Consider the following 12,553-nt stretch of genomic DNA (forward strand, 5'->3'; position numbering starts at 1 on the left):
TTTTTTTTTTTTTTTTTGGTGCTGGGGATGGAACTCAGAACCTTGGGTTTGCGAGGCAGGCAGTGGCACCACTGAGCTAAATCCCCAGCCTTAATGAATTCATTAATTTACTTGCAGTATGGGGGATGGAACTCAGAACCGTGCACTTGCGAGGCAGGCATGGTGCCACTGAGCTAAATCCCAGGCTCCCAGTTCTGTTCTTTACAACCCCACCCTACAGAGCTGCCTTCAGAGATATCTAGTGCCTCCAGTTTATAGCTGTTCTTGAGATCGGGTGCACTAATGGACTTTAGCTCAGTGGTTCCTGAGCAGGGACCCGAGTTCGATCCCTGGTACCAAAAAAAACAAAAAACAAAAAAAAAAACTACAATTTTTTTTTTTGAGAGCTGCTTTTGCTATGTAGTTCAGGCTGGCCTTGATCTCAGGGCAATCCTCTTGCTTCAGCTTCCCCAGTGCTGGGATTTCTGGCATGTGCCACCACTTTTAAAAGTTTTTGTTTGTTTGTTTGTTTTGCTTTTTTTAAAGACAGGGTCTCACTAACTCCCTAAATTTCTCAGGCTGGGCTTAAACTCTGATCCTCCTGTTTTAGCTTTCCAGAGTGCTGGGACTATAGGCATATACCTCCACACTTTGCTCACACGCTTTTTTTTTTTTTAGTTGTTTCTTTCTTTCTGAGTTTAATTTTTTTCTAATCGAGTTGTTGTCCTTTTAGTGGAATTTCAGAAGTAATGGAGATAAACACATGTGATCAACCCTCATCTTTAACCAGAAATCGGCTCTTCCTTTCCAACTACAGTTCTTCTTTTCATTAGGCAGATTCCTGAGAGGGGTTTCTGGAGGAGAGAGATTTGATCTAAGCCTTAAAAATGTCTAGGATTCCAGTAGCAGTAAAGGGATGAAGGCGGGAGAAGCTGACAGTGGAGCGTGGGGGAGGGAGGAAGGGAAGAAGGGGAAAAGGCTCTGGGGCCAGCAGGAGGAGAATTTAACCAGATTAAAGTCTGGTTTCTCATCCCGTATCAGTTGCCCTGTTACCCCTGCTTGGGTTTCACTGCAAAGCATTGCTTTCCTTAGAACCCTAAGGAATGTGGCCTTGCCTTGCTGTGAGAAAGGGCTTCTGCAGCCAACCTGGGGAAGGGGCCAGACTGAAAGAGACAAGAGCAGCTTCCAAACAAAAAAGAAGTGGGTTGAACAGACAACCGTTTGCAAGCTGTAACACTCAGCTGGCTGGCACCGACCCTCCGTTTCTCTCATCTGTAAAGCGGTTATCCTTATTTAGCAGTACTATTAGGCAGTTAAATTAAACTGTTTGCAGCATGTTTAGCACAGTGCCCAACCCAGAGAAGAGTTCCCCAAAATGTAAGTTTTGTTCTCTTTCTTTCTTTGGAGCTTTAAGGTAGACATTCTGGTACAGCACCAGCTTGCTGAGGCTTGGATGCCTGGTGGAGCTCCCAGGACTGAAGCTGGATTGCAGAGGTTCGCGGGAGGGACACAGATGCATCTGTCCTTTGGAGAGATCACTTCTGGAAGACGTGAGTCCAATTAAGGCAGAAGGTATCCTGCACCCCTGCTCTGTATCTGACTGACTCCATGAATGGTGTTCATCAAGGTTTCCACGGTGGTTTATGAGTTGTGTGAGGGCTTCATTCCTAACACAAAATGGGTCTTCTTGGGGCCAGGGATTTAGCTCAGTGGTTCCGCCTCCTGCCTTGCAAGTGCAAAGTCCTGAGTTTGATCCCTGGTACCAAAATTTTTTTTTTTAAAAAGGGGTCTTCTTAGAGAAACATCTAACTGCAGGTTTGGAGAGGGTGTTCCCCAAAGCTGAAGGACTGATATAGCTGTATAGGGCAAGAGTTTTGTTTTTTTTTTTTTTCAATGTTTTTGAGACAGGGTCTTGCTATGTATTCCAAGCTGGTAATACTTCTGCCTCAGCCTCTCAAGTGCTGGGATTTCAGGCATGCACCATCCTAGCTCCAAGGTAGGTTTCTTTTTTGAGACATTCTAGAGCAGTGGTGTTGAACAGCAGGCTGTTTATATCTTTGAAAGCTCTAACAGGTTTGCTATCACAGCTCCAAAGATTGTAATAATGTCTGAAGCACAGGGCCCCACCTGACACTGCCTATCATAAGGGCATAATACACCGGACCCTTAACCTACGAACTCAATTTGTTCCCAAGGGCTGGTTGTAGCTGAAGTTGGTCAACTGCCTTCGACGTCTCTTTCCTATATAATTTCAGGCCACACTTTCTTCCAGGCAGGTCTCAGGGTCCTTAGAGAGACACTGGCCTAGGGTTCCTCAGTTAACTACACACAAGAAAGGATGTTGTAATGTTCCTTCCAGAACTCTTTAAGGGTTGACTGTATCAGAACATCTGGAAGCACAGGTGGATGGCATCCTGGTCATCACTCAAAACTTTGGTTGTAAGTTCAAACTGAAATTTCGGCCGTAACACAAGTTGTTTGTATGTAAGGCCAGTTGAAACTCAAGGGTCCACTGTATCTGATACCCAAGGACAACTGTGAAACGGAAAGTTTCCTCCTTAAGAAACTCTTGCCTTGAATGCTGACAAAGATAGTCTTCCCCTTTGCTCTGGGCACAGGTGGAGCAAGAAAATCACCTGGAAATGACTCTTCTGTCCACTAGAGGGAAGCCCAGGCTAGAGAGATGGGGAATCCTGTGCAGGAGAAGCCAGAGGCTGGAGTGTCCCAGGCTGTTCTGCCCTGGAGCTGGTTTGTATCAGGGATTGTGGGAGGTGGTTGTTAAACACGGTTGTTATACCTGAGTTTTATAAACTTACACTTAAAATCAACTATATTAAAAACGAAAACTCCAAACCCATTTCCTGATTGTTTTATTGTATTTCACTATTATCTATCTATCTACTGCATCTGTTAAGGTAGATAGAAGTACTATTTAGTGGTGTGTTACTGTCTTTCCTCAATTTGAGTAACTTGAAATTGACTGTGGTAGAATTTTTACTCCATAGAAACCACAAATGCTACAAATCAGAGTTTCTCACCTCCCACCCCTAGGCTGTTTGTTTATTTGTTTGTTTGTTTGTTTGAGAGGGGGTCTCACTATGTATTTGAGACTGATCTGGAACTCACTATGTAGTTCAGACTGCTCTTGAACTCACAGCGATCCTCCTGCCTCAGCCTCCTGAGTGCTGCGATTGCAGGCGTGCGCCACCACGCCCGGCAACCTCAGGTAAATTTAAACAGAAAATAACTACTGGGAGAATTTGGGCTATAGAATTCATGGGAGGCAATCTATGCTTTATCTAGGCAGGAGCCCCTACTCAGTAGCTCTTCCCCATGGTTTCACTGTTGTAGATGACATCTAGGGGCAACCATGAGGTGCCCGTACCTTTAGAAGTAGGGGAAAAAGCAACTAAGTTGTCTTCTGAGAATATGCCACCATGCTCGGCCACCCTGAGGTTGTTAAACATTTACAAGGACATCACTGCTTGGTCCTTTCCTACGACACATGCTGTAAGAGAGCGTGGAGTTTTCCCCAGAGGTCTGGCTAGAGACCTGCAGAGCTGTCCCTGTGGGGGAGTTACTTGTTTCAGCAGGCAGGGACTGTTGAGGGTCCTTGGCAGAGCACTGCAGTGTTCATTGCAGAAGGCTCAGCCTGCAGGTGCTGGCCTAGGCTGGCCTAAACTACCAGAATGGAATCTGGGCTGAAGTGCTCCGGCATGCCTTTCTGCTTGCCTGGCATTGAGGTGAGTTTTTAGATATTCCAGCACTAGAGCAGTTCCCATTTCAGAAGAGGAGCTCCCTGAGGGCCAGGGAATCTTCCACCTGGGTCTGTATCTCCAGGCCTGGCTCAAGTCCCTGGGATTAAATACTGGCGCAGCTACATAGATCACTGCAAAAAAGAAGACACAAATTGATCTGGGCTGTGCTGCCCCCCAGCTGTGTGACCTGATAAAGGCACTTAACCAATCTGATCATTAAGCTTCTAACTCAGAAAATAATGAGGATCCTGCTCATCACACCTGGCTGTCGTGAGGATTAAAGGATGGTCTACGCAAAGCTCTCGGCTGGCTGTTTCCATCACCTAGAAGGTGTTCTATGATGGAGAAGCTATCACTGGTATCGTGTTTGTGGGGAAAGAGCAGGCGCTGAATTAGATCACCTCCAAGTGCCTGATTACCCTGACTCTGTGTCAAGGAGGGAGACAGAGAATCTGTCGGGGTGGGGAGGACAAGGAGGTAACAAATCCATGATGGCACATTTGGACATGGACTCCGGGACCGGACACCACCAGATAGGGCACTGCCAAATGCCCCTGTCACCCTGCGGTCCCAGGCTCCACCTTGGAAGGTGGGAGGGCTGGCAGCCAGGCAATGCAGTTCAGGGACAGCTCGCAGGAAGCAGGTGGGGGGGCTGTCCTGGAGCCTCAAAGCAGCGGAAGGGAGGGAGGGAGCGCCCGGCACCTGCATTGTGAGAGCCTGACTCCCCAATGAGCTGCCAAGGTCCTCCACCCCCAAGCATGTTCTTGGCACCCAAAGAGCAGGCAATGCTCGGGCGGGGCAGGTAGCTCTCAGGCAGGTATGAACAGGACCGGTGGAAATCCACGCTTTCTTTCAATGCCAATGATTCATAAATGCACTCGTTCATCCACCCACCACTCACTAAACATAGTCCCTGACCCCACTGCGCTTCACAATTCATGGCTGAGTCTGTGCATGGCCAGAAGGCAGGGCTAGAATTGTGGCCCCCCCCACTGACTAGCTGTGCAACTTTGGCACATTCGTTAACCTCTCTCAGCTGGTGAATGTTGGATTAAATGAGTAAAGGCAACTGCACTATTTTGTGGAATGCTGGATTACATGAAGTTTATAGAAAGCACTTGGAACCATGGCACGCAACTAGTGAACATTCATCACATGCAGGATTTAAAAAATTATTATTTGCAGTACTGGGGATTGACACCAGGGCTTTTGTGCTAAACCACATTCCCACCTCGTTTTTTGTTGATCGAGTTTGGGACCTCACACTTGCTTGCAAGGCAGGCGGCAGAACCACTGAGCTAAATCCCCAGCCCCTCACCCCATAATATTTTGAGATGGAGATCTTGCTAAGTCACCAAATTGTCCAGATGGGCCTCAAATTTGCATCCTCCTGCCTCAGCCTCCTAGAGTTCTGAGAATACAAGCACACACCACCACATCCAGCTATTATCTCTATTTTAGTTATTACCAAAGATCATGTCAGGAGTGGAGGATGGACCAAATGGGCCCGGAGATGTAAAATGGAGGCCTGAACAAGTGGTTTTAAAAGATTTTTCCAATCAACTCTCGACATTTAAAAGTTGTGAAATTTCATCTAAACTCTGTAGCTTCTTTTGAAAAGACTGGAAATCTGGAAGGTTTGTGTTTATTTATTTATTTAGTTAGTTTTGGTACTGGGGATCAAACTGGGGTCCTTATGCTTGCAAGGCAGGCGGCGGAACCACTGAGCTAAATCCCCGGCCCTGGTTTGTGTTTTATAAACTGCTGTTGGGTATTATGCTGGTGGCAGTCTCTTTTTAATACTGCATTTTTTTTAATGCCTTTTTCAAAGTGGTGTTAATTGTTGTACAAGAAAAAGCATTTCTGGGCAATTCTACTGTTGCAAGGGTCTAAATACAAATTTATTTTGAAAGGCAAATTTAAAAAAAATTTGGTTGGGGCTTCTTGATTGGCTGATATTTATTTATTTATTTTTGGTTTTTTGAGACAGGGTCTCACTATGTCACTATGTAGTTGAGACTGGCCTGGAACTCCGTATGTAGCTCAGGCTGGTCTCGAACTCACAACGATCTTCCTGCCTCAGCCTCCCGAGTGCTGGGATTACAGGCATGTGCCACCACGCCTGGCAGATTGGCTGATTTTTAAAATGTTGCCTTCTGGGAGATCTTCTAATAACAGATTTCTTAAACATGTCAGAACAGGGCCGCATTAGCCCTTGGAGTCCCTTGCACCACAGGGAACAGCTGCAGGCCTTTGAATTAGCACAGCTGGGCTACAAGCCAGAGGAGTCAGTGACTGTGTGAAACAAGTAGCAGTCTCTTATGGAAGTGGAGAGGAGTAGACAGTGACAGGTATTTAGAAAGTAAGATGGATGCAACATGAGGCTGACAGAAGGGACAAGACTGATTTGGGGTTTCTGGCCTGGGAGAACGGATGGGAGGTGGGCCCATTCACTGACCTGAGAGTCCAGAGGAGGGTCTGCTTTTAGCCGTGTAGGGTCTGAGAGTCTGGGTCACCCATGAGGAGATGGGTGGCATAGTTTGTCTCTGGTGCTCAGGAGAGGCAGCTGGGCTTCAGATTTGTCATTGGTAAGATAGGAGAGACGATGGGCTGGGGATTTAGCTTGGTGGTTCTGGCTCCTGCCTCGCAAGTGTAAGGACTCAAGTTCAATCCCCAGTACCAAAAAAAAAAAATAGGAGAGAGGCGATATGTGAGCCAGTCTGTGCAAAGAGCAGCTCTTAGGGCACACTGCTGAGGATTGGTTTATGCCTAAGGGCTTATGCTTAAAGAAGTCAGAAGGGTGTGAAAAGAGGAGAGGAACCTGAAAGACTCTGTTGAGTCCAGCCCCCACCCCTGGGCTTTCTGTTGGGCCGGGCCCTTCTGCTCTCCTTGCTGTAGAGGTGGACTGAGGGACAAGGGGGAAGGATGGGTTCTTGCTGTTCCCTGCTCCAGCCAGAAGAAGTGTGAGGCGAGGCAAGATCTCAGACAAGTTCCATACCTGTGAGTGCCCCTCGGTGGCTCCTTCTTACCCTCCAGGGTCACTTTATGGGATCCTTGGGATGCTGCTGCGAAGGACACCTCAGAGGAAGGGCCCACAGGTCCCCCCGGCGAGACACCCAAGATATTCCCAGTTGTGGGGAATCCAGGAGGCCAGAGGTGCTCAGGGCTGTCATACCACCTCCTCCTCAGGTGCTGCTGCAGGGGGACACTAGGGCTGCTGCAGGCTAGGCCAGGGGGCTCCACCCCTTGTGTCAAGAGATACTCAGACCGTCACTGAGGGGGGCCAGCACCTCATTTGGGAGCTACGGATCTGGCCCACCAGGAGCCAGACACCCTGGTACTTGTTTTGTCTGATCTTGATGAAAATCCTACGGAGGAAATACAATTTCCTCCATTTAACAGAAAAGGAAACTGAAACTCAGAGATTAGAAGGTATGGACCTCCGCACCCAGCTGGTGAGAAGCAGAGTTGGGGGACGGACGGACCTGGAGCTCAGACTCTGACACTCTGGTGTCTCCTGAGATGACCCTCTACAGACTTTGCGTCTGCCCCCCTTTCTGCTGCTCCTGGGTCACTTTTCCTTTGGGTTTCCTGCTCTACCTACGATATGGGCCTCTTCTCTGGTTTCCTTACCTACGTTTCTCTGTCTGCACCCCCTGTCCGTCCTCCACGTCAGCAGCCAGACAGTTCTACAACACAAGTCTGACCACGTCACCGTCCTTAGCTCTGGTCATTGATCTTGTGTTGCCCTCTGGATAAGGTTCAAATTCCTGGGCAAGTTACCACATCCCATGGGTTCTCAGCAGCTCATGCTGACTTCCCACTTGCCTGTTATACACTATAGCCTCACAAAATCGTGTCCACCCTCCTCTAAACAGGCCCTGGCCTGGGCTTCCTTGCCACTGAGCTTTTGTTCCCACCACAAACTCTGCCTACCATAATCTCCTAGCTTTCTCTACCAACTGATGCTTGGCCACCCTTCAAGCCCACCCCCATGGAGGGCCTGCTGGCCAGAGCCTTGTGTGCCTCTCGCTGAGCCATGGGAACCTCTGTGTCCCTCCCTCTGTGGCCAGCATTGCACCTGACATAGTGGGGGGTTCCGCATGCACGGTAAGAGGGCTCGGCCTTCCTTCCTCCCTCTCTCCCTCCTGCCTCTGCCTCTGGCAGAGCTGCTCCAGCAATGGTGCCTAGTTCCTGGCTCTGTTCCATCTCTGATTCTATTTCTGACCTGCCTCAAGCTTTTGCTCTAATTCCTGTCTTGCTGCAAGATTTGATTCAATATCCCAGATTAACAGTGGCCTTGGGACCAAATTCACAGCCCAAGTTTCCTTCTCTCTGGATCCATAGCTCCGGTTTTTTATTGTTCGTTTGTTTGTTTTGGGTACTGGGGATTGAACTCAGGACCCTGCACTTGCCAGCCCGGAGTAGTGCCACTATTCCACTTTTCTTGACAGAAGTCTCCTGCCTCAGTGCTCAGTCAGAGGGAGAAAGGAGAGAGAAGTCCAGGTCAGAGCCCCATGCAGCCTGGAAGCATCGCCTCTGTCTGGGGCCCGCTTGCTGCAGCATCTCAGCCCAATCTCAGGATGCTGGTCGGTGCTACAGGAACAAATAGTCCTGAGTTCAAAGCTAGACCCTAATGTTTACTGGCTGTGAGGCTCTGAGCACCTTTGGGCTCCAGTTCCCTTAACAAGACCCTATCTCAAAATAAAAAAATAAAAATGGCTGGGGATGTGGCTCAGCATGAAGGCCATGGGGTCAAGCCCAGGTACCACAAAAATAAACACAAACACTGGGGATAACTGAGGATGACGGGAAAGCAGGCTGTGGAGCTCCAGGTACAGGGCCTGGCACAGAATAGATGTCAACAGCCTCGAGGACCTTTCCCCTTCACTCTTCCTCAGGTCTGCGGGATCAGCTCCCGAGTGCCCTGCGTGTTGCACAGTGCCTGTTGCATCAGGGCTTCTCCTGACACTGTGACATCCGCTGGCCTGGCACCACCTTGCTTCCAGTCTGCTAGCCAGGGCTGCTGTTCTCAGGGCCTCTGGACAGCGGGGACAGAGCTGAGGCACTACACTGGATCCCCTGGCCAGAACTCCATGTCCCTGATGTCAGGACAAACAGTGGTTCATAGGGTACTGGGGGAAAGGCCAGTCTCCCTTCTTTCCTGTCAGTTGAGGAAATGTACCGAGTGGAGCCAGGTGTGGTGGCCATTCCTGTGATCCCAGCAGTTGGGAGGCTGAGGCAGGAGGATCACCACAAGTTAGAGACCAGCATGATCTGCACAGTGAGTTTAAGGCCAGCCTGGACTGCATAGTGAGACCGTGTCATAAAAAAAAGAAAGAAAAAGAAAAGAGGGTGAAGGGAGGGCAGGGACAAGGGGAAAAAATGAGAACCAAGGCCACCTGTCATGTAAAGGTACGAGATCCCAATGATGAATGTAATTGTACTGTGTACCTAAAATGTACCAATCAACTCAATAAAAGAAAAAAATAATAAAAAAAGAAATGTGCTGGGTGGTGGGGTAGGATGTGGTCTTCTCCCCTCCAACTGCCTCCCTGAGCCTCTCTGTCCCACCACAGCTCAGAAGGCAAGGATTCTTACAGATAATGAGAACTCAGGAACTTTGCCTCCCAAACGCAGGAGTCAGTAGCGATGAGGATCTGCGTGACGTGTGGGTGAGTGGGTGGCTATGGACGCAAGTGTGGAATGTGCACATATGTTACAGAGTAAGTTCAGGCGTGTTAGAATACCACGCGTATGGTGTACATATATGCAATGCATGTGTCATCGTATGTAGGTCTACGTGTGATATTGGTATAGAGGGAAGGCTCTGCCCCTCAGTAACATGTGTGGTATTTATGCCTCTGTGTGAAAAATAACTGCCTGCATGGTGACACATGAAGATCTGGGCATGTGTGTGTTGTGAGTCTGTGTGTTATGTGTGTGTCTCCTGGAAGGGGTCACCATGAGCGGCCAATTTCTGTTAGGCGGTGGACAGGTGTTAGAACATTTGGGATTCCCTGCTGACCTGAGGGGACCTGGGCCAATGTCATGGTCGGTTTGCTGCGGGGACAAAGGACAATGTAGGGGTAGCTGAGAGAGCCAAGTTCATTCCTCCGGATGCCCCATGCCCAGCTGGCCGCCCTACCCTAGTGTCTGCGACCACGTCACAGGAGTAAACACAACCTTTGGAAGTCCTGTAATGTGTCTGGGGAGGAGGCCCCAGGTGGCAGCTCACGCGGGCCCAGCACACTTCCCCCAGACTGCCTGCCATTGCGTAGTACCACACAGGCCGATGGCCTTGCTGCCACCAACCAGTCCCGGATTCTGACTTCAGTGCTTCTGTCCCACGTCAGAGCTCCCAGAGCCTCCGTGCCAAGCATACTTGGCTCAATTACAATTGCTTGGGTTTCCAGGTCTGTGAGCGGCAGAGAGAGCTCGGAGACTTCCAGGGCCAAGCCACACCCGGGCAACTGATCTCTGGAGGAGCCTGCTTTGAACAGGGGCGTTCCTGTCTAGGTGTGCCCCTTTCCCTGGGAGGCAGTGCGACTCCTCTCAGAGCTACTCCTCAAAACGGTGCCATGTGTCCCCGTCCCAGGTCACACCCCGGTTTGCACTGTGTTCCACAGAAAGTCCGACCCACTTGCATTTCCAAGAGAGCCCTCTCTAGCCCCACAGCCCAGAGCACTATTCTCTACACGGCTAATCCGGATTCCTCTCTCCAAATTCAGATTTTCAGCCTGATAGGATGCTTTCTGAGGCTGCAACTACTAGTATCCATTATGTAGCTTGTCCTTCATCTAGATACCTATTTTTATCTACTTCTATGATTGGCCTGAGATAAAAATCATATTTTACAGAAATCTTTGCAGTTAGGTGTGGTTATATGACTGAGTACTGGCCAACAACTTGTGAGCAGAAGCGTTTGGTGCAATCAATTTCTAGGAAGTGTTTTAAAGGGAGACTGTGATATTTTTACCCCAACCTCCTCCTCCTTCTTTTTTTTTTTTTTCCTGGTACCAGGCATCCAATTCGGGATCTTGCGCTTGCGAGGCAGGCATGGGCACCACTGAGCTAAATCCCCCAGCTTTACCCAACCTCCTGTGAGCTGGCTGGAAAGCAGACATGATGACAAGCTCTTGAGCAAGCGTACCGATCAACTGGACTGCTAGGTAGAAATATTGTATTATGGAGGGCAGAGAGGGAGACAGTAATGATGATAACATGGAAAGCATAAGGGCTTTTTAAAATTTTTTTCTTCTGGTGCTGGGGACTGAACCCAGGGCCTTCACGCTGAGCTACACCTCTAGCCCATTTTATTTTATTTTTTGGTACTGGGGATTGAACTCAGGTCCTTGTGCTTGTGAGGCAGGTGTTGGAACCACTGAGCTAAATCCCGGCCCTTTAATTTTTTTGAATTTTGAATTTTTTTTTTTTTTTTGGTACCGGGGATCGAACTCGGGTCCTTGCGCTTGCAAGGCAGGCCACCGAACCGCTGAGCTAAATCCCCGGCCCCCGGCCCTTTAATTTTTAATTTTATTTGTTTGTTTATTGCAGCACTGGGGATTGAACCAGGGCCTTCACATTGAGCTACATCCCCAGTCCATTTAATTTTTTATTTCGAGACAGTGTCTTGCTAAATTGGTAAGTTGCCCAGGCTTGGCTGGAATTTTCCATCCTCCTGCCCCAGCCTCCGAGAGTACTGGGACTGCCAACAGGGAAGCTGTTGTAGTCAGGGTTTTGGCAAGAGAATATATTTGATACAGAACACATAGTTTATAGGGTAATTTCATATTTACCCAAAAAGTCAAATACAGAGAAGTACAAGAGATTAACTGCACACCAGAGGTCCAAATAATCCAACCAAGGGCCTGGATTCCTCAACAATGTCCCACACAAGTCTAGCTAAAGGCTTAGCATCCAAGGCAATGTCCTCCATGAGTCTAGCCAGTGGTCCAGAACCCACGGAGGCTCTCTGTTATCTATGACGCGATGGCTCATGCTTGTCCATGTGGAGGATCTGCACCGGGAAGACTCAAAGGCCGGTGGTGGAAGCCAGAAAACCTATAATGGTGGGATGAAGGATCTGTGCCACCAGGCTGAGGGATCTACATAGGAGCCTGGAAGTGACGCTCGTGGTGAAGATCAGAGCTCCCCTGATGAAAGCAGCAGCCACTCCCAGTGACAGCGAGGGCTCGAGCTCTTCCTCCTCCCAGAACAGCCAAGTTCACATCAGGAAAACCATTTGCAGCAAACTTCTAGAAAACAGCCCACGATCGTCCCTTCCAGCTCTCTTTTTATGGCCATTGGCAACAATCTTCAGGTGTGTCTTCCACACCCAGACCACGCTGACTCAGCTCAGCTGGGTGTTACAAGTTGACCATTAATTAATCCACCACAGGAGTTCAGCAGGGGCCCTCTGAGGATCATCATACTAGCTACGGAGTAGCGATTTGCAGACTTCAAGCTGGTTGGAATGACTGTGATTTAGGGTTTTCTGTCACTCGTGGCCAAATCTGAGCCTAACTCATACACTTTACTTGGATTGGCTCTCAGTTCACTTTGTGAACACACTCTATTCTGATCTCCTGATACATCTGCTCCCTAGACTATGAGCTCACAAAGTCAGGTCCATGTCATCTTCCATACGCAACGTCTAACGAATTGAAGGATGTTACTTGTATAAATGAAGCGCCCAGATATGGATGGAATATAGATTAGGAGTTATTGGTGTAAATGTGGTCATTGGAGCGGTGGGAAAGGATGAGGTGAACAGAGAGGACTAAAGGAGGAGGTTCCCTGTGCTCTATCATTTA

At 48.8% G+C, this 12,553-nt stretch overlaps 1 protein-coding gene across 1 annotated transcript in view; it reads right to left on the bottom strand.

Annotated features, from left to right (window-relative positions):
* Positions 1 to 6,776, bottom strand: part of Mycl (MYCL proto-oncogene, bHLH transcription factor) — a 22,328-nt gene extending 15,552 nt beyond the window's left edge. The window contains exon 1 of the mRNA XM_019207736.2: positions 6,196 to 6,776. The gene's annotated coding sequence lies outside the window, so the exon portion shown is untranslated. The remainder of the gene's footprint in view (positions 1 to 6,195) is intronic.
* Between the last annotated feature and the right edge of the window lie 5,777 nt (positions 6,777 to 12,553).

This window comes from Fukomys damarensis, unplaced genomic scaffold, assembly GCF_012274545.1.
Source record: "Fukomys damarensis isolate Sample0158 unplaced genomic scaffold, DMR_v1.0_HiC HiC_scaffold_23, whole genome shotgun sequence".
Taxonomy (NCBI): Eukaryota; Metazoa; Chordata; class Mammalia; order Rodentia; family Bathyergidae; genus Fukomys; species Fukomys damarensis.